Raw genomic sequence first — 26,715 nt, 5'->3', positions numbered from 1 at the left:
CACAGGCGCCACTGTTCCCGAGTCAAAGTGTGCACAAATATTAAACAATGCATTCTCGTCTGTGTTCACCCGCGAGGACGTCACTTCATGCCCAAACATAGGTACACTTTCCGATATCATCATGCCGCAGATAAATATTACCGAGTCCGGTATCATATCACTAGTTAATAATCGTAAGGTATCATCTGCATCTGACCACGTTGGGTTCAACAACAAGTTGCTCAAAAGTACATCGCAAAGCATTTCGGGAATCTTGTGCGCTCTTTTTTCACAGTCATTATCATCCGGCCAAATTCCTAATGACTGGCGTACAGCCAAGGTCATACCAATTTTTAAATCTGGCGATCGCTCATCACCGCTTAACTACCGGCCTATTTCGTTAACTAGCACCGTTTGCAAACTACTCGAACATATCATACATTCTCAAATCATAAAACACTTAGAACACAACATAATCTTCAAATACCAGCACGGCTTTCGCAAGGGATATTCATGCGATGGGCAACTTGCAGGGTTTACTAATGACTTGCTTTCACGTATTGACGCTGGCAACCAAGTCGACGCGATATTCTTAGATTTTTCCAAAGCTTTTGACCGCGTTCCTCACCACAGGCTACTACTGAAACTTAAACATTTTAACATTGACGCACAAGTCATTGCATGGATAAAAGATTTCTTGTCTTTTCGAACTCAATTCACAAATATTAATCATTGCAACTCCCCTTTTATTCCTGTCACGTCCGGCGTTCCACAAGGGAGCGTGCTTGGCCCTTTGCTTTTTCTAATTTACATTAATGACTTGCCTAACTGCATGTCGTCCAGAGTAAGACTGTTCGCCGATGATTGCGTAATTTACCGTACCATTTCTACTGACACTGACCATCAAGCTTTGCAGTCAGACCTCAACGCAATAAACAGATGGTGTTCAGACTGGCAAATGACCCTAAATTATACTAAAACTAAGTGCATGTCATTTACGCACTCCTCTTCCCGTATTCCAACTTCATACTTTATAGGTAACAATGTTGTCGAACTTACTACCACGTACAAATACTTAGGAATCAACTTGCAATCGGATCTAACATGGCATCATCACATCAACGCTACTCTTGCATCTGCTAACCGTACTTTCGGAATCATGAAACACAGACTAAAGCAAGCGCCTTCACACCTAAAGAAACTCGCGTACACCACGTTAATCAGGCCTAAAATTGAATATGCATGTGCCATATGGGACCCGAGCCAAGAGTACATTATACGTAACATTGAATCCCTGCAAAGCCGTGCTGCTCGCTTCATTTTTTCAGATTTTTCTCCGTACTCCAGTGTTACATCTTTAAAAATTCGTGCCGAACTGCCTCCGCTATCACTACGACGGAAACACGCCGGCCTATCTCTCTTTCACAAATTTTATCATCATGATCGTTTGCGCGACGACTTCTTTCAGTCACCCCCTGTCATTTTTCCTCGCCGTGATCACCCCTGCAAAGTCAAACGCCCAGCTTGCCACTCGGCCCATTACGCACAATCATTCATCCCCAAAACCATAGCTGACTGGAATAACCTACCATCTGATATTGCCACTGAAGTTAACACCGATCAATTTCATCAAATGCTGTGGAATCATATCAGAATTTGACGTCTCTACGCGTCCTTGGTGTTAGCTATTTCTTTTTCAGGGCTAATTTAATACCTTTGTATCTTGTTTGACATCGTATTGCAGTTTTTTCTCTTTTTGTGTTATCCTTGAACCCCCGGTGTTTCAATTTTCACACTTCATTCTTATCTTTATTCGAACTTTAATCCACTTCCAATATTGGTGTATGCGTATTTTGTGGTGTTCTTACTATGTTTGCTGAATTGTTTATTCTTACTATTTTTTTCGCATATTCTTATTAGTGTGTTTCGTGTGCCCCCCCCTATGTAATACCCTCTCCAAGAGGGCCTTTAGGGTATTTGAATAAATAAAAAAATAAATAAATAAGTGATCCTTGTGGGGTTCCTTTGTTGGGTAGCCGAAATTTATCGCTGCGGAGGTTGCAGACGCCTACTGTTGCTGTTCGGTGTGTCAAAAAGCTGCTGATATAGTTATAGATCCGCGCTCCGCAGCCTGTATCTTCGAGGTTGCGGAGAATGGCTTCGTGGCTCACGTTGTCGAATGCTCCCTTTACGTCGATTGCCAGGATTGATGATTTGCGTCTGTGATCGAGGTAATCAAGCAAGTCTTCTTTGAGGAGCAGGAGTACGTCCTGCGTGGACAGATGCTGTCGGAATCCGAACATGGTGTGCGGCAAGTGTCCGTTGTCCTCGAGGTATGTTGTTAACCGGTCGTGCACCATGTGCTCGAGGAGTTTGCCCACGCAAGATGTGAGGGAAATGGGACGTAGGTTTTCGATGCGAAGGGGTTTGTTGGGTTTGGGGATCATGGTGACCTCCGAATGCTTCCAGACTGCTGGTAGGTCCCCCTTTACCCAGCAGTCGTTGTAGTACTGTAGCAGTGCTGTAGTGGCAGATTGCGAGAGGTTGCGTAAGAGCTTATTAGTTATTCTGTCCTTGCCGGGACTGGTGTTTCTAGTGAGTTTGGCTAATGCTGCGTGGAGCTCTGCCAGGGTGAATGGTCGATCGAGATCTGGGTTTGGTGCACCGCCGTACATTTTCCTGCTCGCTGATGAAGTGGGCTTGTCGCTGCTAAGTTTTTGCTGAAGCTCACGAAGGAGATCATCCTCCGATCCAGCATGATTGTGGATCAGTCTGCGCAAATCTTGCCTCTGTTGCGTTTTGGTGCGATCGGTAGCTAAGAGAGCGCATAGGAGATGCCAGGTTTTATTGGTGCTGAGTGTCCCTTGTATGCTGTCACAAAAGGTGTGCCAATTTTGCCTGCTAAGTTGCTCCGCGTTATCTTGGGCCTCTATGGTGAGAAGGGCGATTCGTTGCTTAAGTTTTCTATTGAGCTTTTGTCTCTTCCACCTCTTCAGGAGGCTTCTTTTGGCCTCCCAGAGATGAAGGAGATGCGAGTCGACTGCGGGGGTGTTGGTGCTTAGCTGGATGCTCTTGGTGTGGTTTTCTGCGGTGATGAGAAGGCCCTTGAGCCAATGGTCGATGTCATCGATTGTTGTGTTGCCGCTGAGGTTGTCTCTGAAGGACTTCCAGTCTGTTAGTCGAGCAACTCCAGTCTTGGTTGGTTTCTGGTTATGCGCGATGTCAAGTTGGATAATGTGGTGGTCGCTGCCGAGCGTCTCCGAGAGTCGACTCCACTCGGCCCAGTGGACGTTCGCTGTGAACGTAAGGTCCGGGTTTGTGTCCCTGGAGACACTGTTCCCGACTCTCGTGGCCTGCAATGGGTCGTTCCAGAGGGTCAGTCTGTGGTGTTGAGCAGTGTCATGCACTTGGGCTCCCTTCTTGGTGGTGTTTGGATAAGACCATGCTGTATGTGGGGCGTTGAAATCTGCCATTATAACAACTTGATAGCTTTTCGTGCGTTTCCTCAGTTCACGGACAAAGTGGTCGAATTCCGGAAGTTGATCACGAGGAGGGCTGTATATGCTGGCGATGAAGAGACTCTGCTGCGTTTTTCTGTCTGGTATGATCTCCACTAGGGTGTGCTCGATGGGGATGTCTTCTATTTCATGTTCCTGCGTTGTGAGAGTTTTCTTGGTAAGAATGGCTGTGCGATGAGTTTGTGCATGAGCGATGTATCCTTGAAGTCGGACGTTGTGGGTATTGGTTTCCTGTAGGGCAATTATATCAGGGTGGTCCAGTTTGACGAGTTCTTGTAGGTTTGCATACCGGGGACGGAAGGATCGACAGTTCCATTGCCAGATGCGCAGAGTATTTTGCGGGCTATTTGTTGTGGTTTTAGCTGTCGCCATCATGAGGATCTTGAGCTTCGCAGGCAGCTTCATGGTTGGGTGAGATCGAGCGGGAGGCATTACGGCTGTTCGTGCGAGCCTTCTTTCTACCCTGCTCGGTCGTGTTGAGAAGGCTGTCGAGGTAGCACTTGGTGACATAATTGGTCTTTGCGTGTGCTATAAAATTGTTGACCTGGGCTGTTAGGCCGGTAACCTGGCTTGAGAGAGTGGTGACTTGATTTGCGAGGGTGGTCACTTGGGTGTTAAGGGACGCAATCTTCTCGACAATAGGCTTGGTGATGTTTTCAATCAGGGCAAGGATGTTCTTTGTGAAGACGTCCTCGAAAGCCTGGAGGTGCTTTTGAACTCTAGCTTCGATAGCGGAGTCAACTGCGTCCGTGGTTAGCGCTGTAAATGACTGTTCGCTTCCCTGTTCATATTCTTTGCATCTTTGGAGTAGTCTGTCTATGAGACTTTGTTAATTTTGTAGCTTGCTCACGAGGGCTCTTACGGTTACCGCTTCTGCCGATACGACGCCTGCATTGCCTGAGCTGCTGGCCACTTCAGCGTAATTCAGGCGTTTTTGGGAACGCGATCGCGATCTTGATCGTGATCTTGACGTGCGTCTGGTATTTCTTGCGGTGCTACTGGAGGCGTTACTTGAGTTGGCAGCGCATGCACTGGCCATTTCAGCGTAATTCACGCGTTTTCGGGAACGCGACCGCGATCTTGACTTGGGTCTGCTAGTTCTCGCGTTGCCACTGGAGGAGTCACTTGAGTTGGCGGCGCATCCATTGGCAGCACCTAGTTCAGGGAACTCATCGCGGCTGGAGCTCCATTGACTGTCTCGCTCTGGGATCATGTTTTGCCATTGCTGTCTTACTTGGTAAGGCGGTGGGTTGGGCTGGACCTTTTTCTTGCATTCTTTCCCAGCTGTTTCGTGTCCTTCTCCGCAAATCTTGCACGTGGGATGGCAGTCATGGTTCGGGGGTTGGTTTGTTTTGCCACATTTGTAGCAGAAATTTGGGGTTGGTTTTGGGCAAACGTCTTGACGATGTCCGAGGTTGCCACAGGTTCGGCAATACTGAACTGATTTGCGGTAGGGCTTGCATCGGTAGTCGCCGCTCTGATAAATGATGTTGTAGGGGACGTGTGGGCCCTCAAAATAGATGACCGCCGCCGTGGACTGTCCGAGCATGCGGGCGTTGAGGACTGTATAGCGTGCTGGCACTCGAATTCCATCCATTCTTTGTCTTTTTAATCTGAATGCACAACTTTTTCTGGTGCATTCAAAATGCTAATTTTGGTAATATAATTAAAAATGAATGAAGTAATTTATTTGCGCATATTAATTCCGCTGTAGGTCTCCATTGTTTGGGTAGGAATGTACTTGCACTGATTTTCTGTGTTTAGGCATACTGTGTGTAGTTTTGCAGAGATGCCTTTTACTTAGCGTCTTTCCTACCTGTTTTATTCCTTCCACAGAAATGTAGGATGTCGGTGTGTCTCATACCCTCACATGAGCCTGACGTTCAGGAACACTTCATGATGCAAATCAAACAAAATCACGAATAAACTTATGTATTACAAAGACGGCGCCGAATAAAACAACACACGAAGAAGGGGGACATGAGACAGCACGCAGGCGCACTAACAACTGTGAGTTGTTAGTGCGCCTACGTGCTGTCTCGTGTCCCCCTTCTTCGTGTGTTGTTTTAGCACCGTCTTTGTAATCATGCTTAACCAACTAGCCCACCAACACATGCTCAGAAACTTATGTAGTTGCGGGGGGCTCGCGAAACAGAACGAGGGACAAATGTTTATCGCGAAAGAAGGTAAATGCCAAGCAGGGAAGCTCTTTGGCTTTGGGCTATGTACGTGCATGTAGTTTTGCCTTCTCTTCTACTACAGCGGCTGAGGAACTAAGCGCTTGACGTGGGGTCGCGGATGCCGCGGCCGCTTTTTTATGAATGTGAACCGCCAAAGAATATGTGTGCGCCTGGAAGCCGAGTTGGTTTAAGTCAATTCGATATCCTTTACTATGGCGTTATTTGCAGCCGACTTTTCCGTTCGAATAATTTCTGGTTACGTGGCAACGTGGCCCAAAACAAATTTAACGGCTTTACGCCACAACTTCTGTGTCTGCAAAACCTTTGCTGTCAGGTTAATAAATCCGTCTAATGGGCGTTGAGATGCGCTAGGAGTGCACATACAATTAATCTCTTATATGCAGTGAGTTTTGTGGATGCATATTAACATCCGCCGAGCATTTGCACGTCTATTTGATTGCGACAGAAAACGATTATCAAAATATCAGCCTGCAGCGCTGGCACTGCGCCGTACGTTCCGTACAGCCGATGTTCCTACAGCGCCATCTCGTGCTATCTACATGAAGCGCCTCAGCGGCGGGCGCTTCCTGAACACACTGCCCCTATTCTAGTACATTGTACCAGTGCACTGAAAATCGATGACCGGATGAAGAGGGTGGTGCCGGCGTCTGCGATTGGTCGGCTTACCCTTACTTAGCTTTTGGTGGCTGGTCGAAAATCGCCGCGGCGTGCAACGGAAGCTTAAGAATGACGCTAAAACTGACCCTCAGCAAAGAAAAGTTGGCAGAATGAGGTGGTAAACGTGCCGAAAGTGCTCGAAAATGTTACACGGCCACGCAATAAGTTTTATTATACGCAAATACACCCATGCTCTCCGGCAGGTGCCAATAGCCAGCGTTTCAGCGATCGGCGGCAGCCATATTTTATTCCTGTCGGAACGGGGCAGCCTGCGGCTATTCCGAAGAAGTCTTTGACCAATCGCAGAGGGCCGATTGCCGAATTAGAATAGAAATTTCGGAATAGCTTTACGTTATAGCGCCCCATTTGTGCGTTGATTTATACACTAGAAGAGATCACACTGCTGGTTTCACAAGCAAATGCGTGAAAGACATGAAGCTATTAGAAATGACGCCTTATTATTCTGCATAAACGTGACGCACCGCTTCACTACTACAAAAATAAATATCCTTAGGTAAACCAAACTCAACAGCTAGAACATTTGGAACCAACAGGTACGAAATATAGGTGAATTATCTTGCGTGCCGCTCTTTAATACATTAAATTCAGTACTTCAGCTTCAGTTTATCAAAGGGTTATTCGGTTCTGTAGAACAAAGAACTTGCAGGCGGACTCGAAAAAAAATATATTGATAAGGCTACTCAGTCGCTCATGGCTACAGCTACAACGAGATAAAAAATGTGACGCACGTTCCGATATCGCTTTCTCTTTCATGAATGTGTGTATAAGGATGGCCTCTCAACTAAAAGTTTATTTCGGTAACAGCAACGTAGGGTGCTGCATGCCCATATGTAATGCGGCACCTGGTTCGTTAACTTGTCTCGGCCTGTAAGTTAACGAGAGCAATATTACATCAGGATTCACGCAGCGATACTAAACGACTCACGGGTACTGCTTTCAGACGCAGAATACGGCTCCCATTTCGATGCAGATGCATGGCTCACGACCGAAACGTAACTTCCGGGCGTACATGTCCGCTTGCAAACACGTCACTTCCCCCCAAGTCAAATAACGCGAGACATCGAAGCGCAATAAACTAGTTTTAGCAAGAAAGAAGCAACAAGTCTAAGCGTACGAACGAATGAATCGGTGCTGCCGTGCATTAGAAAATACCGGTAAAAGTTTTAAATCCAGGCAAGAGATCACTTGGAAGATCGATGATGCTGAACGCAATGTGCGTTTATGACAAAAAACAATAAACTTACTAATAAAGAGTACAATATCTAATTAGCAATGATAATTCTGTAGTCTTCTTTATGTAATAAAAATGCTTCGGTTTTGTAGGAGGCAGTTTGTAAGAAAAAATTGGACTCATTAAGGCGCCTCTAGCAGGAGATATTGAAACTAACCCGGGCATCCCTTGAGTGTTCTTACTATGCTTGTTTTATTAGCAGCGGCGCACGGCCAATTTTTTTGCCCTCTGTGGTCAATTCTTGAACTTGAGAGTGGTCGGGGCCTGCGCAGGTCGTAAGAAAGAGCGCGCGCGTCGCCTCTCTAGCCCGGCTATGGTAGCCACCATAGCCCGGCCGTGGCAGAGCGCTGCAGCTTCACCTGCTGTGCGACAGGTGGCGCTTGGTATTTTACAAACCGTTCAGAGAGAGCAGGGGAAAAGTAAACATGTCCGCAATAGAGATTAGTAGCAGGCGATTGGAAGATTGGTGGAAGAAAAGTAGGGCAACGACAAAAGACGGAGACGTACAAAAGTAAAGTTCGCACTAGGAGATCAGAAAATTCGGGTGTGGTAGTTCACAGTGTTTTTTTTTTATTGTTTCCCCTAGGTAGGACATTAAGCAGTATAATAGCAAGAGCTTGGTGGCGCAACCCACCGCCCCGTTCCAAACGGGAAGCTCATAACATCCATCCATCCATCCAACCGTTCAGCGAGAGCTGGGGAAAAGTAAACATATTAGAGATTATTACAATAACAATAGAGATTAAACAATACAGATTAGTTAGAGGCGATTGGAAGATTGGTGGAAGAAAAGTAGGGAAACCCAAACAACGGAGACGTACAAAAGCAAAGTTCACAATAGGGGGTTAGGAAATTTGGTTGTGAGAGCTCATTGCGGTTTCTTTTTTGTGTTTTCTTTTTTTTACTCAGGCAGGAGATTGAGCAGTATAGTAGAAATAGCTTGGTGGCGCAACACCCCACCCGTCCTAAAGGGGGCGCTCATAGGATCCATCCACCGTGTATGCTCTTCACTCGCATCAAGCTAGCTGCCACCACTATTTTAGGTGCGTCTGACGATAGTGGCAGAAGAGCACTTTTTTATAGAAAGGAAACAGCACCAGTAGCAGTGGCGTAGCTAGGTCGTCTGGCACCCGGGGCCCATAGGTCTTCTGTCATCTCCCCCCCCCCCCTGATGTAGTCGAGGAAGGCGAGGATATCGACAATTTCCGGGTTTCAGCACCAGTACAGCCGCCTTGGATACCGCGCACGTTCCCCGGGTCCCCTTCTCCATCGCTTTCTTTCCCAGAGATCGCGAATGCAGCATTATACACGCTGTTTTTCCTGCGCCAAATAACACAGGGTGCTGCATTGATAACGTGTGATAAGCCCATGTGCATATCTTCTGTGAAACTGTAAGTCTTGGCAGCCAATACAAATGCGGCATCGTGGAAAATATGACTCAATTAAGTCACAAGTAACAAAAGATATCTTTATAATAATGTTTTAATTACCAATATTAGCGGCAATATCGCATTTGCAAAATTGAAGCCCGACATTCATATCTCGCCCAACAACAACTTCACAAAAATCGTCGTAGGTTCTATGGCACGCAGTATTTTGTCCGTGGGCAGCCCCGAACGAAAACGAAAACTAAATTGTTTGTCAGTGACGCTGATCTCCCCACCCTATTAGAAAACGCTACCTGCCTCCCCGCTGCGCGGGTGCCAATGCTATGACAATCACGAGTTCTCTTCATTCCGATCAATTAGGCCTTGTTTTCATTTGCTGCTATACGGACCAACGTGATTACCGAGCTGCGGCACCACTGTAAGATTCGGAACAGAATAGAGCACGCTTCGCGTCGATCCTTGGCGTCACCATAAAAAAAGAAAGAAAAGGCCGCGATGAAGCCCGTGCCAGCGAAAGCTTGCACTACTGCACTCACAATGGAGAGGATTAAGGGATCAACGTCACTGATCCACTATTTAATATTTCTTTCGCTGCTGCCATATACAGGGCGCCGCCCGCAGTGCCAAAGTACTGTAGGTTGTAGCACCCAAAACGATTTTGTTTAAGAAGTTTTTGATGGGTTAATAATACGACTATGGAGTCCTCAATTTTCGAATTGAAGTGCTTCCTCCATAAGTAATAATTACGGGATGATTAAGGATATGGTTATTACTTATCTGCCATATTTTTCGCGCTACCGAGTTCCTAGTAATCACAAAAAGAAATAACTTCATAGAATCTCGATCGGGAAATATCCTTACAAAATTCACCTTTTTTTTAAATAAAATTCTGTGCAGCTGATACAGACACTGTATGAACTTGTGACATGAAGTCACACAACGAGAGTTTTCTGAAGCTTTCGAGGGTAAGAAGGAAAGCGTGAAACATAACTGCAGGTTTCGTAGCGGCTTCTCGGAGCAAGTGGGAGAGGGGAAGTAAAAGCGAGCCGGACATCGTGGCGGGCCCGCGACTACAGCCTGTCGAGTCATACACCGCCAAACTCTTCGGCCCAACCGAGTCTGAAGACGATCCAGAGAATCCCGTTCGCGACTTTTGACGGCCCCACTTATGCAACGTCGCTCTCAACGAACGCTTCTCCGTAAACGCGAGCGCCGGGCGCGCTGGTTGAACGGCCTCTTGCTGCTGTCTTTGTTCGTCTTCGCTGCGCGTTCTGAACGGAAGAGGGACCCAAGAGCCCCAACGCCTTACAACGCCTTACTGTATGTTTAGCGACTCCTGCTGCCAGCATGAACGCACAGCACGAGCGCACCCCACATGAAACGTTCCGCTAAGGCGAGTAGTTTAGCGACCATTTCGCGAATTAGAATTTTTAGCCCGCACATTCGTGCAATTATTTCGTGGGGTGTTGATAGAGCTGCAGCCGACAATTCTGCGGCGCAACGCATCGGGTGCATGAGCTCGGGCTACTGGATACCGGAGCATTCTTTGCAATTTGCGCCCACTCCTGCGGCACGAGCCCGCCGTTTTCGGTACTTTTGGAGCAACCGTGGCGGCTCTTCTACTTACGATATAAAGTTGTCGTACATACCATAAAAAAGCTTAATTCTTGTGTATTTCAACTACATATAACATATATAAATTGATTATCGTAATTTAGAAATAAATGTTCAAGAAGAAGCATGAGATACATGGTTTTCGCGAACTGTGTCTCAGTTGTGACCATATTTAGAAGAAACTACCGCATTTACTGCGTTTCGGCTTGCTGTGTAGCTTTAGGACATATTTATCTCTTTCCTAGACGCAGCAAAATATTGTTGAATTTTTACTTTTTGAATAATTTGCATTTGGATATTGCCAAATATCGCAACTTCTGTTGTAAACAGCCCGCCAACTACACGCTCAAGGAAGTTAAATTTTGGACAATTTAGAGTTCAAGGAATTTCAATTTATGACGCAAAATTTCATTTATGTACCTTTAGTAGTTTCCTAATAATGCGACCGAAATTAAGCAATATCTAGAATTCTGGTCCTCCTTCTGCCCATTTTTGCTGGAAGGTACGAAGGTGCCGTTTTGGATGAGACAATTAGAAGCCTGAATTCAAAACCTCAACGCATACTTTTCGAATAAAGCAAATAGAAACGCTGTACGGGACGTGTGAATGTTACTATTTTTTACTACTGGTAACATCGATAAAGTCGACGCAATTTGCAAACCGTACCGCAATCTAAGGGCTCGTATCTCAAACATTAGCAGCTATGGTTCTTTTTTATTGTAATATGCTATAATCACAGCGTCAAACTGCAAAGAAAGGAAGAAATTTGTACTGTTGTTGCACTTACATGCAAAATTTTCACCTAGCGCCATCTACACGACTGTCACAAAAGTGCTGGACCGGGAAGTTCACAGTTTCTCCGAAAGTGGCGGGCCAAAACATTTTACCTCAGGACTTTTCCGCCGAAGGATTCCTGGGGCGGAATCGTATAATGGCTCCGAAAGAGAAAAGGCTCCCTTACCCTCCCGTGATTGGTCAGAATTATGGTTGCGTCAGCGGCCATCAGAGACAGCGCTGCGGTACCGCGAATTTTGAACACGTCACGCACCTGTATGTAATTTTCAAAGCGAACCCGTGGTCGGCCATGAGTGGAACCGGCGAAGACGTAGTCCGCTTTGGGTTCCCTTGCTGTGGCTTGGCTGTTTGCTTGCGACCATGGCCGCGCCGCCTCGGAGACTCGCGGGTGTTGCGCGCTCGCGCGCGTTGATCATCTCTGAGGTGCGACTTCATACCCGTGAAAACATGGCGGCGCCCCCTCATTCTTTGCCTCGGGTTGCTCTCCCGGACCCGTCAACGACTGGAGCTGCTAGACGCGTTATCAGAGCTGACAGATGAGGAGTTTCGGCGTCATTATCGTCTGTGAAAGGGAATCATCCGATGGCTGTGCGACGAACGGGAGGAGACGAGCAGCCATCGCTCTTTGCCGGTGCGAGACGTCCGGCCCGAGGAAAATGTCCCTGTGCGACGACATCATAGAATAAAAAACCAACTTTCAAAATTTCCGCACAACTGATGGAGACGGAGCTATTTCCTTTGATTCGAGTGGTAACAATTATAAACGCGTGGATTACGACCTGGCGACGAACAATTAAACAAATGGTAATATTATATTGCCTATTGTACAATAAAATAATATGTCAACACGCGGCGATAATTGAAAACTTTCAGGACAATATTTAAATAATAGTTCATATTTATTGAGAAAGAAGAAACATTCTGCAATTCTTAACTCGTCATACGGTGACGTACACTTCAGAGGCAGCACCCTCTCGTTTATTGGTCGTGTCTTTCACCTCGGGCTTAGGAGTGGCCTATTTAGTGACGTAAGCGGTGAAGCGAACCGGGGTGCTATTCTCGACACACATGGCGGCTACACGGCCGCCATTATCCGCCATGTTGACTCTCTGATTGGCTGTCAAGTGCTCACGTGCCTTGAAATATGGGCCGGCAAATGGAAGTTCTGCAAAATGTAATTTTGCGTTTTCATCAAGATGACGAAACGTGACGTGGAGCTACAAATTTAATCGACTAATACATTTGTTTGGTCCTTGGCAGTTATATTGCGACATTAGCGCTTCAAAAAGAAAGTGAGCGGTAGCGTACAGAAGCCAGTGCAATGCATCTGCAATTTCGCGAATATGTGGTGGGGATCCAATATATGCGCCATGCCAGCTTGCCGATTGGCTGAAAGAATGTGCTGTGGGAAGCGTCAGAGGAAGGGCCGTTTCGCAAACGTCAATTTGACGTTCCGTGACGTTGCGCTGGGCCGGCACTGCAGAGATTTTCCGCCATAATTTGTCGTGCGACGAGCCACGCAAATTATGGTAATGAGCAGCCATATGCAAAAGCTTGAGAGATGAATGCGTATCGCCACATTTTCCCCGTCGTTTGGCACCATGAAAATCTTTTGTCATAACGCGTGCTCATAGTATTTGCATCGCTCTCGGGTGGTGTTGGCATTTGTGTTTTGGGCCATAACGCGTTTATACGAAATAATATTGGTTGAACATAGCGAACCTTGCGTAACGTTGTCCACTTTCCACTGCTGCGTTTGCATTGTAATCAAGATTGATGCCTTTTTGCACAATCAAAAGTTGTGACAACGGCGTCTTTTTAATTTATAAAAAGGAATGCACGCAAGGCGGTTCTTTGAAGTTTCCTCTCGCAATGCTAGTGACCAGCTAACTGAACAAGAGATGGCAGCGCCGGCGTTTGCGTCGCGCTAGCGGATATCTCTGGTGCGCGCAACACTATCAGTGATATACGGCCGTTTCTCAGCCAGCCGAGTAGGGCTGAGTCACTTGCGTTTCGCGAGATAGCGATAACGCGGCCTAGAACGTGTGCTCATCACCACTGGTTGGTCGCGTACGTTTCCTCGAGGTCGAAAACAAGCGCGTTGGCACCAACGTAGGATGACACATTCCGTTTACCGGGTACACGCATCCTAGCTAATGAAGCAGACGACGTCTTGTATACAGCAGACGACGGAAGCGAGAAATGTTTTCGACGGAATAATCGTACGCTTTGAGCTAGCTGCTTTATTTTTACTGGGGAGGAAAACTGCTTTGCTTTATCAAGAACGTTAAGTTAGATGCCTTCATTTCAGCTTCTCAGGCAGAACGTCAAGTTTGCGTCAAGTTACGAAAGCAAAACGGGGCTATCAGCGCCATTTTGAACGCCTCGCGTGAACGTCACACCTTGAAGAAAATGGCGGAATATCCAGAATAGCCACCCCGGTTCGCATTTGGAACCGTTATAGGATTTCGCCCCTGAACTCCCCCACAGTGCCTGTCAATCATCCTGAATAGTTAGAGCAACCACTCCCAGAGGCGTAGCCAAAGCCGCGAGACACGCTGCTTTTTCCTGTTTTTGTTGGGCTAGTACGTGCATAGCAGCCACGGTGAAAGCGCGTGCCAGCCAAGCATGAGAGCCGCCTGCGTGGCCGAAAAAGGGAGGAGGCCTCGCTCTTGGTGCGCTAAAATGACTCCCTGAAACTTCTGTTCAGTCGTCGACCTTGTAGATGGCGCGATTACAGTAACACAGTAGAGGAATCTTCCCCTTCTCTTTTTATGCGAAGCATATTACTAGAGCTCAACCCAGCTCCTCAGGCGCGGCAGTGTCGCCTTCAAGGCTGACCACGTGACACCGTGACGTCAGGACAGAGGAGAAACGGGGCTCCAACTCGCGCCGTCGCTCGCAGCGTCGCGGCGGTATATAAGCAGCTGCGCTTGTTTCTAGGTGGCTTTGGCTCAACTCTTGCAAGATGGGCTGGGTGGGAATCGAACCAGGGTCTCCGGAGTGTGAGACGGAGACGCTACACTGAGCCACGAGTACGATGCTTCAAAGCGGTACAAAAGCGCCTCTAGTGAATGCGGTGTTGCCTTAGAAACGAGCTCTTTCTAAGGCTCAGGCGTGCGTCGCTTGCTCAGGCGCACATTTCGTTGCCGCGCCGAACGCTGCGTTGCTCGACGCTCACCGCGTCCAATGCGGGGCGCGTAGTCGCTGCGCCGTAGCCCATTGTCTTACACCCCTTGGCGGGTCGACGGGAATGCTGTCGCGTTCCACTCTTGAAGGCGAAGCAGAGTAACGCATGAGTTGTTTCTTTGTCTAGCCGAACCAAATATAGCCAAGAAACAGCAGTTCACCAGGCTAAACAGTGGTTCAACAACTAAAATAAAGGCTAGTATGCTTCGCATCCTGGGCTTAACCTTAGCTAAGCCACAGCCATTTTTTAGAGCGCAGCTCTTTGGCGTCCGTTCCTGGGTTTCGCGTCGTCGTCGGCGTTGTCGTCGGCCTCGTAACCAGCTCCGCCCCCCTTTCATCCCCCCAGCGCTAGCAGCGACCGACTGATACCGCTGGATGCCGCTGACGCCGCTAGAGAGTCAAGATAACGTGACTGCATAGAACACCGTCGCCGCCATGCAGAAAGAGGAGGAAAGGGTCCCCCCCCCTGTTCTTGTGTGGCGGATAGGGTGCTCTTCAGTTGCCGACGCGCCGGTTATTTCACGTAGGCCCCGGCACGTCGACGAATACGTGACCACCTTCCCACGGCTAGGCCTGGTTCTTAGCGCTGCGGAAGCGAGGGTATCATATTGTTTTTATCGGCATCGGCGGCGTTGTCCCTGAAACCAACTCCGCAGCTGGGGTTGACTCACTATCGGCGTCAGCGGCATCAGTCAGTCGCTGCTATCTCTTCCCTCCTCCCTTTATCGTGTTGTCCGCTTGCTGCGCGCGCTTCTGCACCCATCGTTTGCCGCTGGCTGTACACGCCGCCCCCCTCCCCCCTCTTCCTGCGAGTCTCCGGTTGTCAAAGCGCCGGCTCGAACTTAATTCCTTTCTTCGCTCCTCCTCCAATGCAACCCCTGTGCGGTGGCAATCAGAGAGCCAGATCGGTGGCGGCGGATCTGTATATGTGCACCGCCCGAGCCGAAATTGCCGCTGCCGTTCGCCCTGTGCGGTGGCAATCAGAGAGGCAGATCGGTGGCGGCGGATCTGTATATGTGCACCGCCCGAGCCGAAATTGCCGCTGCCGTTTGCCACTGCGAAATTATCTGCCAGTTCTTTCTGAGCCATGAGCGAGACGACCGATGGAAGTCCTCCGTCTGCTGCTGCTGCTGCTGCTAAACGAGCTGCCAGAGCAGAGGCCCAGCGCCGTCGCCGTCAGAATCCAGAGGTGCGTGCCGCCGAAGCAGAAGCTTACCGTCGCCGCCGTCGAGATGATCCAGGAGTACGGGAAATATAAAAAAAATTCTGTGATAGCGCATACATGCGTTGCTCGATTTCTTTGCCTCAATCTATCGAAAAGGTGAAACAGCTTATTTGCTGCGCTCAAATTTCGCATTAGGAAGTAACGTAATCGTCGGTAATTTTTTTCTTTGGCTGACACAACGCAGTGGAATGGAATTGTATTGACACATGTACTTGTTTATCTTTCACCTGTGACCGCTTTTCACCGCGAGCAGGACGCTCCTGCATGTATCGGAAGTTTCTGGAACGTTATCGATGCTTCTATCCGTTGCCTGTTGTCACCGACGCTTATGTAATCTGATTGTATGAGCGACGCGAAAAGCACGCATGCTGTAGTACTCAACGCGCAGTAAGACGAGACTGTAGAGAACAAATTGCACCCCACCCATACCACATGGTGTCACCCATTGGCCTGGGCCGGTATTATGTAGTGATGCCTTTCCGATGATAATGCCTTTTCGTGCTTTTCGCGCTTGGTCAGTGGTTAGAGCGATGGTCCGCTCACGTTATCAACGGGATCAGCCGGACGTGAGCGGTGGATAAGACTAGCATAAAATAAAGGATAACGCATTGTTGTGATCGGCCTTTCCATCCTCCTGGCGAGCCTGGGACTTCGAGCCGGAGCTGCGCCTGCTGAGCGGCCAAGGCCTCTTCAATGGGCACCGATGAGCTGCCCCCTTTCGAGCCGGTGGACAGGCTGTTGTGATCGGCCATTCACCCGGCGACACCCCTCGGTCACGGCTCGCACGATTATGGTGAACGGGCCGACAGCCTCGACAAGATGGTTCTCGACACGGATGAATTATGACCAGCGCGAGAATACTTTTCATGAGAGGTTTCAGAAATTAGCACTGATACGGCTGCCACCTGTCAGCTGCACGAACTGGCGTGTCCAAGCCAGAGACGCGCTCAGTGCGATGATGCTTGAACGTGTGTCCAACAGAATTTCTTCACCATATTTTTTGAGAAAAATATTATCGGCTCGTGTGAAACACGTGTCCGCTGCTGAAGTCAAGGTCACTGGTTCTACACGAGGCAGTACCGGCCGCATTTTGATGACTGCGATCTGCAATATTACCCTTGTTTGAAGCATTGTGAACCCTGGGCGACATGACAAAGGAAGCACATGTTCTGAAATATGCGCGAATCATATTCTACTAACAAGATTGTGGAGCCGATGGCTTGTTTCTGTCCGATTATGTGTAATTGGGTAAGAACACCGCCAAGCGACCTAGCCTCATATATATATATATATATATATATATATATATATATATATAGTTCCCGAAGAGAGAGGAAGAAAATTAAAAAAATGCTGTGAAAGGTTCCACTCTGTCTTATAGGTGTCGTGTTTCAGATAATGGGGTCCTGCCTATTTTGATGCACGTTTCTAATCGATACGTTCTTTTTCTCATTTGCGCACGTGCGCCCTGGCAGTGTTTCGGTATAAAATTTACCTGAGTACGCACTGCTGAAGCGGGGATCGCACACGCCCTACGATTTGATTTGTGACTATAAACGAACCTAACAGACGATTTGCAAATATATGGGAGTTGGCGGCCCTAAAAACGCCCTACCTTGCAAAGAAAAATTCACCAACAGTCGACCATTCCGGAAAACGAACATCGCGGAGATTGTATTTATCGATTACGACATGTTTTGGCAGGCTATTCAAACCTGATGTGCAATTTCGCCTTTCAATATACTATTCTAACACTTCACTAAAAAGTCGAGTGCGAACTTATAGCAAAAAGTCTTGCATATTGCATTTTCATAATAAGTAACGTCAAGGAGAGAACATGTGACGAAGCGCACAAAAAAAGAGCAGCTCATATGTTGATAATGATGAATACATAACAAAACATCAGTTTAGTACATACAGTACTCTAAAAATTTTAACACCCTTAAGGGTGTAAATGACTTGTCCCAAGGGTGACACCCTTTTTGGGTGTACTGCAACACCCCAAGCAGAGGGGTGTAGATTAACACCCCACAAATGAAGAGGTGTTAATATGACGTCACTTTGCCTATGGGTGTAAAACAAACAACACCCTTCCTGTATGGGTGTAACACAGACACCACCCTTTCAATATGGGATAGCATGAACAACACCCTCTCAAAAGGGTGTTATCCCTGCAAGTATTTTAGCGTTCACTACAGCCATGTAGTTAATGGACAGACTAGCTGTTGTGATGCTGCCTAGCCTTAGCTGTGATATTACCTTGTTCAGTATGAGCCAGAATGTGTGAGGCGTCGTCATATCCCGCTTTTAGTCTGTCATGTGGTAGCATATATAACGTGTGACCCTTTCAAGTTTCACGACCGCAGCAATGCACACACCCTATGCTTTTCGTCATCGTCCTCTGCAGTGACAGTACACTGCGGGCAGGATGCCGAGTGCAATAACAACGCACGCTGCACTAAGGACACAGGATCTCCCGCACCTTGGTACACCAATACTTATCACCCCATGGAAACAGCACCCAACCAAAAGCATGTTACATGCATTTCTGAAATAATTAAAAACATCCCCTTTTCTTGGTCAAAAATTTTTGCAGCAACACCGGCTTGACCAGGAGGGAAAGCCACCACAGCTCGTTGTAGCTAATACTGAATGCAATAGAGCGCAAGCAATGCATGGATTGGTGACGGTAACCAGTGTACTACAGAAGCATAAGTTTGCCTGTTAAGCAGTTTTGGCGTTTTAAGCACATATTTGATACCTGTATTCAGCAAAGTTGTCATTTATCTCCACGATATGCTACTACTAGTACCATCACATATATAATGTCCTAAAGGTAGCACTGAAAGCCAAACAACAAACTGCAACAAAGCGCTTCCACTTAGAATGTTTCAGCATTTACAAAGAAAACTGCATGTGTAGCTGTGCATGCTGCTTTATAAGCATGCACTATTTCCTGAAATTTATGTATGCTTCATTTACTGCCAGTGACCTGCATATACCCAATAATTTAGTTTATTTTTCACCATGTGCTTGCACTGAATATCCCACAGGCATTGTAAGTTAAGCTACCAGAATAACAATCAGCTATTCTAAGGTTACCTAATTGAACACAATCATGGTAAAATTTGTGAAGAAATGTCAGAAGTATTTATTATTTCGTTAAAGAGAAATGGTTACAAAATAATGTTTGCACATTTGAAAAGTAAAAAGGAAGATAAGGATTAAAACCATACTAATACAAAGACAGAAGCACTGAATAATGGCAAAGGCTTGTTCAAATAAATCTTAAGCAGAAAAGTATTTTTAAATAACCTCCCTACGAACTATCACATGTTTTCATTCGAAAAGCACTGCATCTTATCATAAAGTACGAAAATAACCGGCCACATAAGAAAGAACAAGTCTGATTGTCTATGTGAACAAAAGGATAGAAAGTTGGGCGAGTTGGTACGGTAACATGGTCTTGGATTGTAGCGCAAAGTGACACGGACACAGACTAGAACCAGACAGTTCGTGCGCTAATCCTCAACTAAATTTCTATTGAAACGAAGAACATATATGTCTATACATATATATATATATATATATATATATATATATATATATATATATATATATATATATATATTACATATATTATATATATCGGTGATTGCAAAAAACGCAGCATTAGAACATGACAAGGTATGAAGACATCAGTTAAACATATCAGGAAGTAGGGAAGTCAAAAAAGGAAACAACGAAAAGACACAACTTCAGATTAACACACGTGTTGTTAAGATAGTGAAATTCGCATTCTAACAAAGACAAAGATGCATGGCTAACGCGAGTCTCTCCTAAACTTTTAATGTGGAATGCCTCGATTATCTCCCGTGTGGTTTGGCATTTGTGTCTTGAAAGAATTTTTGTCTTCAAAGAAAGGTTTACAACCGCAGTTGAAACAATGTGACGCTAGATGTGAAGCATTAGGGTTGTTAAGTGAATGTTTGTGTTCATTTAGTCTTGTATTTATACACCTGCCGCTCTGTTGAATGTGAGTCTTCCCGCACTTGAGAGGAATCTGATAAATTATACGAGTGTTACAACGGCACATGTCTAACGCCGCAATCATCTCCTGTTTTTTTCCACCCTGTTCAAGTTTCCTATTTATCATAGGGCACATGATAGACAACTTGCGGGGGACCAAGAAAACTGTATGGGCGTAATATCTATTGGCTGCGTTCCGTAAACCATGGGATAGTCTATGTACATAGGTCACCACAGCTAACGTTTCTTTCTTTTTTGTTTTTCTTGTTTCTTAGCGAGGCTTTTTACCCATTTTAAAAGCTTCTCGCAGGTTAGTGATAATAAATGGACGACTAGCTTTTTTGAGCCTATCTATTTGTTGTGAAAAACTGTTTCATAGTGTGTGGACATGACTAGCTTACTCAGCTAAGTCTGCCATTACTGTCATGTCCACACAATATAAAACAGTGTTTCACAACAAATACATAGGCTCGAGAAGGCTAGTTATTCTGTGCATTTATTATCACTAACCTGCGAAAAACTTTTATATGGCTAAAGAGGCCCGCCAAGAAACAAGAAAAACAGAAAAAAAGTTTGTTGTGGTGCCCTATGTACATAGATTATTAAATGGTTTGCGGAACATGGCCAATAGATATGACGTCGATAATTTTCTTGGCCCCCCGCAAGTTGTCTATCATGTGCCCTATGATAAATAGGAAACTTGAACAGCGTGGAAAAAAAAGAAAAGATGATTGCGGCGTTAGACATGTGTCCCCTTTTGTGCCTTGTAACACTAGTATAGCTTATCAGATTCCTCTCAAGTGCGGGAAGACTTACATTGGACAGAGCGGCAGGTGCATCAATATTAGACTAAAAGAACACGAACATTCACTTAACAACCCCAATGCTTTACATCTAGCGTCACATTGTTTCAACTGCGGTTGTAAACCTTTGTTTGAAGACAAAAATTCTTTCAAGACACAAATGCCAAACCACAAGGGAAATAATCGAGGCATTCCACATTAAAAGGTAAGGAGAGACTCGCGTTAGCCATGCATCTTTGTCTCTGTTAGAATGCGAATTTCAGTATCTTCACAACACATGTGTTAATCTGAAGTAGTGTCCTTTTGTTTCCTTTCTTCCCTTCCCTACTTCCTGATATGTTTAACTGACGTCTTCATACCTTGTCATGTACTTATGCTGCGGTTTTTTGCAATCATATATATATATATATATATATATATATATATATATATATATATATATATATATATATATATATATATATATATATGTTCTTCGTTTCAATACAATTTATTTGAGAGTTTGCGCGCGTCCTGCCTGCTTCTAGTCTGTGTCCGTGTCACTTTGCGCTACAATCCAAGAACATATGTGAACAAAACACAGCCAGTGAGCACTGCACATAAGTTGAACATGAAAACTAGTATTAGTAGACGTATACTTCACTCAGCTTAACTGCAAAATATTGCAAATATCGCAAAGACAGCATAAAAACTGGGCAAGACAGAGCACTGACTGTTAGTTATAGTTGCAATATGCACACCAAATCTAGACATAGAAAGTCAAAACTAAACTGCCAGAAATGGTCATGTCTCTCCAAGAGACCACTGAGGAACAAAAGGTATACTTTTTATAATTCCATCTCATAGATTACTGATCAAAATAAACTTTAGACACATGACCCCTTGTGTGTCACAAATGCCGTTCTCATTACCTATGCATGATTAGCAGCCTTGGTGAAAAAATGACTTGCACTAATGTTTTGAAGAAACACCGGTAAAAATGCTGCTTGTTCTCAACTTTCAGCTGTGACAGCACACTTGTGTGTAGTTGTGAATGCAGTTGCCTATAGGGCTCAAAACAATGTTTTGGCTGCACAGGTACCCTCTACCGAACACCTGGTTCAAGATAGCTTGCATGTCAGAGTGTGCAGCCAGACTGGTGGCACAGCATTCTTTTTTCACCTTGCCAGTTGATAAATTCTCAGCAGCTGCAATCACCTGCGACTGCTCGTAAAGGTGTCATAAGGTCAGGTAGCAAACAGATACAACGTAGCAAAACTTTAAGAGTACATTGTGTGAGTCGAGGTGTGTAATTTGTGCTTTAGTTCGGCAGCATTGCCACAGTCACAACTATACAATGCAGCTCCTAAATTTCAACCACATCAACAAAATAAATTAGGACACTTCCTTCAGTAATGTGGCAGATGCTCAGCTGCAGGCTTTCTAGAACCATGCATTATCTTCAGACAGTACCAGTACAGCCCGTAGCATTCTCTTATCAAATATACCTAGCTATTCTCTTATCAAATATACCTGCAGGCATTGCGACCAATGTGCTCCCAAAATGTATGAGGTATTAGTCATTGCAGAGCTGTAAGGACATGACAATCCTAGGATGATTATGTTCTCGAGGCATTTTCCCCCACTTTCCACCTTTTGAAACGTGTATACTGTAGTCATGAAAACAAAAATGCTATAACTAGCATGTGGTAAGTTTTGCGTCTTATTTTCTAGCAGCTCACTGAAACGAGCCACGATGACAAATCCAAATGCTGTTACCTCATCAGACATTCGAATTTCTTAAACACTAACAAAACGAGATAGGCATTAAAGCGAGCATCACTTAAATACATTACACTGGTTTAAAGTTATTGCACCGCTTTGTGCCTGGTAAAAATGTTAGAAACATCACAAATGTTCAGATTCTACGGCCAACCGTGAAAAGTAAATAATAACATCATTAAGCTTTCTTAAAGGATTTCAGAAGTTTTACAACTGGCATTCTTGGTGATGGACACGCTGATAGATGAGCAGCCATTCCACTGAGACGAGAATGTTGAGGGCTTCGCGTGGAAGTCTGCGAGACACTGAAGAGTAATTCTTGGTCCACATGAAGGAGGTTGCTTGCATACATGTCTGGGCCACCGTACTGAATGCATGCTGTTACCGGAACTTTTTCGCCCTGCGTAGTGGTAAAGAAAGCATGCTTAAATTTAGACGATATTTAATATGCAAGGTGTGCAGACAGGACACAAGAGTAGAGAAGTGGACAACACGAACGCGAAAAACGAAAATTTCATGAAATTGTTCTAATACATAAAATTTTTGTACTATATGTTATTAATTATAAGGGTTCATAACCGCAACATATTTCATATATAAACAGGTAGAATTATCAGCTTGGTCAGTTTGTACAAGCTCGTTTGAGGCAGGAAATCGAGTTTCACAAAGACAACCTCAACATTCTTGATTCAAAAAGGAACACCTCAGATGACATGCGTTCCTGTGAGTGGGAATTGCACAGTTCAAGAGAAACAAATTAAAACTGGCGCACCGATCCTGAAAAGGAATAAGCATCTGCTACTGCAAAAAGCTAATTAATTGATAGGTTTTAATAGCACAAGGGCATCTTTGGCGAAAGATCGCCAAGTCTATACTGCAAAAGATAAACTTAGCGCAACTTTACAAAGCAAATATATAAAGATGACTGATGCCTCTCTGCACTACAGTTGCTTTGCTCTATCATGAAGTCATTTTAATGCATGCACACGTACATACACACGCTACACCCCCCCCCCCAAGTGTAACAGCTGCAGAATTGAAATTGGGCAGTAATGAATTCGCAACCTTTAACCCTTGATCCCGAGCTGTACTAGTGACTGGAGGTAGTACCAATATCGCCAATGACGAGTCGCATTCTTTCTGCCCGATGTTAAGCTGCTCTTATTGTCAAAGATGAGTTACAGTCGGCATTGAGGGAAAGCTGCCCTCAAGAGCGGGTTTTATTTTTGTGTTATTTCTAACCAGAGACCAATGAAATATTATATTTTTAGAATGAGAATAACACCGAAAAAATGCGTACATAAAAATTTGGAAAATTTGTTGCATTTTTCCAGAATTAACTTGGGGGTTCACGGGTAAAGCGGCAATGCAGAAAGTAGAAGACGTTTTGACATGTTTGCTACCAGTGAATGCTAGAAAATATGTTGGCATTCTGTAGTTTTGTCCAACACTGCAAAAGGTATTCTTAATAACTAAAAAAATAAATGGAAAGGTATCATGAAGTATATTTTGCGAATGTAATGCAGAATCACTCAACTTCTGTTACTATATAATCTCCACTCGATTAACCTGCACTTTCTGAACTAGTTCAGGAGGTGCTGCATTTCACTACTCGTTCCACCAGTTCAACATGGCAGCAACTGCACGTTGTGATTCGTTTTACTTAGTGCAGGCTTTGGACAGGGCGAGTTCACATTTCCTGCACTTGGCCGAAATGTAGCGCATGTTTAGGCAGCAGATGTGGTGCCGCTTCTGCACGAGCGAGGTGCAGAAATCAGTTTCATACAATAAATACAAGAGGGAACTCTGGCGCTAGTGTCTACAAGAGCTGAAACAAGAACGGTTGTACCAGCATGGGAGTTATGGGAAGTACATCCATTTGCCTAAACTTTGTCTGCTTGGCTTAAAACAGCTTTGTCACTTTGTAGACTACCCATTTTCAACAATATACTGTGTAATAAATAAATAAACATCATTCAAACCATCTGACGACAGGATTCGAACACAGGAACTCTAGAACAACAGTCTGATATTGAAACTATTAAGCCACGGAGGCATGTAACGACAAGCGAGTGCAACGCCCTCATCGATTTATCGCGGGCATACCAGTGCCTTGAGACGCTTGGCGCGTTTCAATTTGGTCACCTGAACAAGCTCAATCGTTGCAATTAATAACAATTATGCGTGTTGGCGGCGTCTTCTGCACTTCGAAGAGTATAGACTGCGCTGAAATTTACAATAAGATTTATATAGCGTATAATATACAAAGCCACAAGAACGTCTCAATTCACAAGCACGAAGCTCAGACAAATCCATGTGCTTCCCATCATTCCCATGGTGGTACAATGACTGCAGTGCCAGAGTTCCCTCTAGTAATTACTGTAAGAAACTCTATAGCAGAAATAACCGAAGTGTCTGGCATTTAGTTCTGGAGTAATAAACTAACTTTTGCTGTCCCATAAATCTTAATTAATTCCAAGTTTTAATTCCAAGTCGTTATTTCCAAGCTTTAGTGCAGTCACATGTTTAATAGGCAATTGTGGTATTTTGCATAAACATTGCAAAGCCAACTGTGATGAAAGTTCACTCTGGTAAATTGGTTATGATCGAGTAGCATAGACTACTGAAGCAATCTCAGCAATCTCTGGAAGACTAGCGAAGTAATTTTCTTATTAGCAGCCTTAAAACAGCATTCGAGCATATGACACATACACCTCAGATATGCAGATATTTCCTTGACTCAGCAAGAAGCGATGCTTCATGTTCCACGAGGCTACTTCAATCAACGCAGTATTGGTGCTCTCTAAAAACAATGCCAATGCAGATCCAAATATTTTTCAGGGGCAACTATTATGCCTGAAATCCCGTTAGATTAGTTTTTTTTTAAACACCTGATCAGACCATGTTCGAAGTGCTTCTTAAAATCCTCCTATTTATTAGACTAGTCATATCTCTGTACACAAAGGCTACTAATTAGGTCCCATGCAATATCATCATCTTAACAAAAACTTTACTTGGTAATACACAGGCTGTGATAAGATTTATTTGAGACCACATTGAGATGCTGTACAAGGTGAATTTATTATTTTCAAAATGAAGCTCCTGTTCTCAAACGAGAAGAGAACTGAGGGTCAAGTTTCTTAATCACAGCTGGAAGATGCCAGGGAAAGCACGTGGAAACTTATTTTTAATTTTCCACTTAAATGTAGAAATGATAAAGGCAAATGAAAATGGTAAAAAAAGACTAGCCATGGGTGGAGAAAGAACCTACAACCATTGCATTAGGCATGCGATGCACTAACCACTGTGCTACCAAGGCAGCATTTAACCGTCCATAATGGCCCCTCAGATTGTCGACTCTCGAACGCGGCCGTAGTACTACAGTGGTTAGTATATCACATGCGTAATGTGAACGTTGTGGGTCCGTTGCCCATCCACGGGTGGATGCCTTTTCATCCACTTTCATTTCCCTTGAATTGATCATTTCTCTACTTCATATAAAAAGCTAAAAAAATGTTCCTGTATGCTTTCCTTGGCCTCATTATCTGCTGGCTTCTTCCAGTTCTGTTACTTCCAACACTTATACACATTCTCATCTGGTAAGTAAACAGCTTTTGCATGATGCTGGAATGCAATATAAAACATTATTGCAGGGCCGTGTTACGTAGAAAGGCTTACATTGCCCAGGCAAGGTGTATTAATATAAATCTGAAAAAAAAACAATTCCCACTCTAGACAGCAATGCTGTGTACTGCTGTGTGCAATAGGGTTTAAGGAAAACAACTTGTTCAGAAATGAAGCCACGAAACAGCGAGGAAATATAAAAACTAGATGAAAATTTGTGCAGTTGCATCTTAAAAATTTAGCACAGCAACAGATAATGACATATTGAAGGAAGCGCGAGGATGGTTCATTTTGGAAACACGAGGTAATATACTTTAGAGAAGCATATGAGCTTACATGTGAAGAAATATTGTTTATGTAGCAGCTAAACTCCGAACAGGCCTAGAACACACAGATACAAGGTGTCGAGCATGTAAATCTCATCATGCCCTTAAGTCAAAGAAACATGGCTTTCTCATGATTCGCTACAGATGGCTGGCTCAAACAACTTAGCCACTTCTATATAGGCCTTGTAAGTACCAGGTGGTCTGTGTGACTTGTGCAAGCTTTAAATATGTACAAGTGCCACGTAGCTGGACAGAACCAAGGTAATGTCGTTTGCCATCGTTTTGAGCCAGTGAAACCAATTTTTGGATTTTTCCTAATTAGGATTATAGTTATTAACATTTATTTACCTGCTC

Source organism: Dermacentor variabilis, chromosome 8, assembly GCF_050947875.1.
Source record: "Dermacentor variabilis isolate Ectoservices chromosome 8, ASM5094787v1, whole genome shotgun sequence".
Taxonomy (NCBI): Eukaryota; Metazoa; Arthropoda; class Arachnida; order Ixodida; family Ixodidae; genus Dermacentor; species Dermacentor variabilis.
This window is presented reverse-complemented; position numbering follows the sequence as displayed.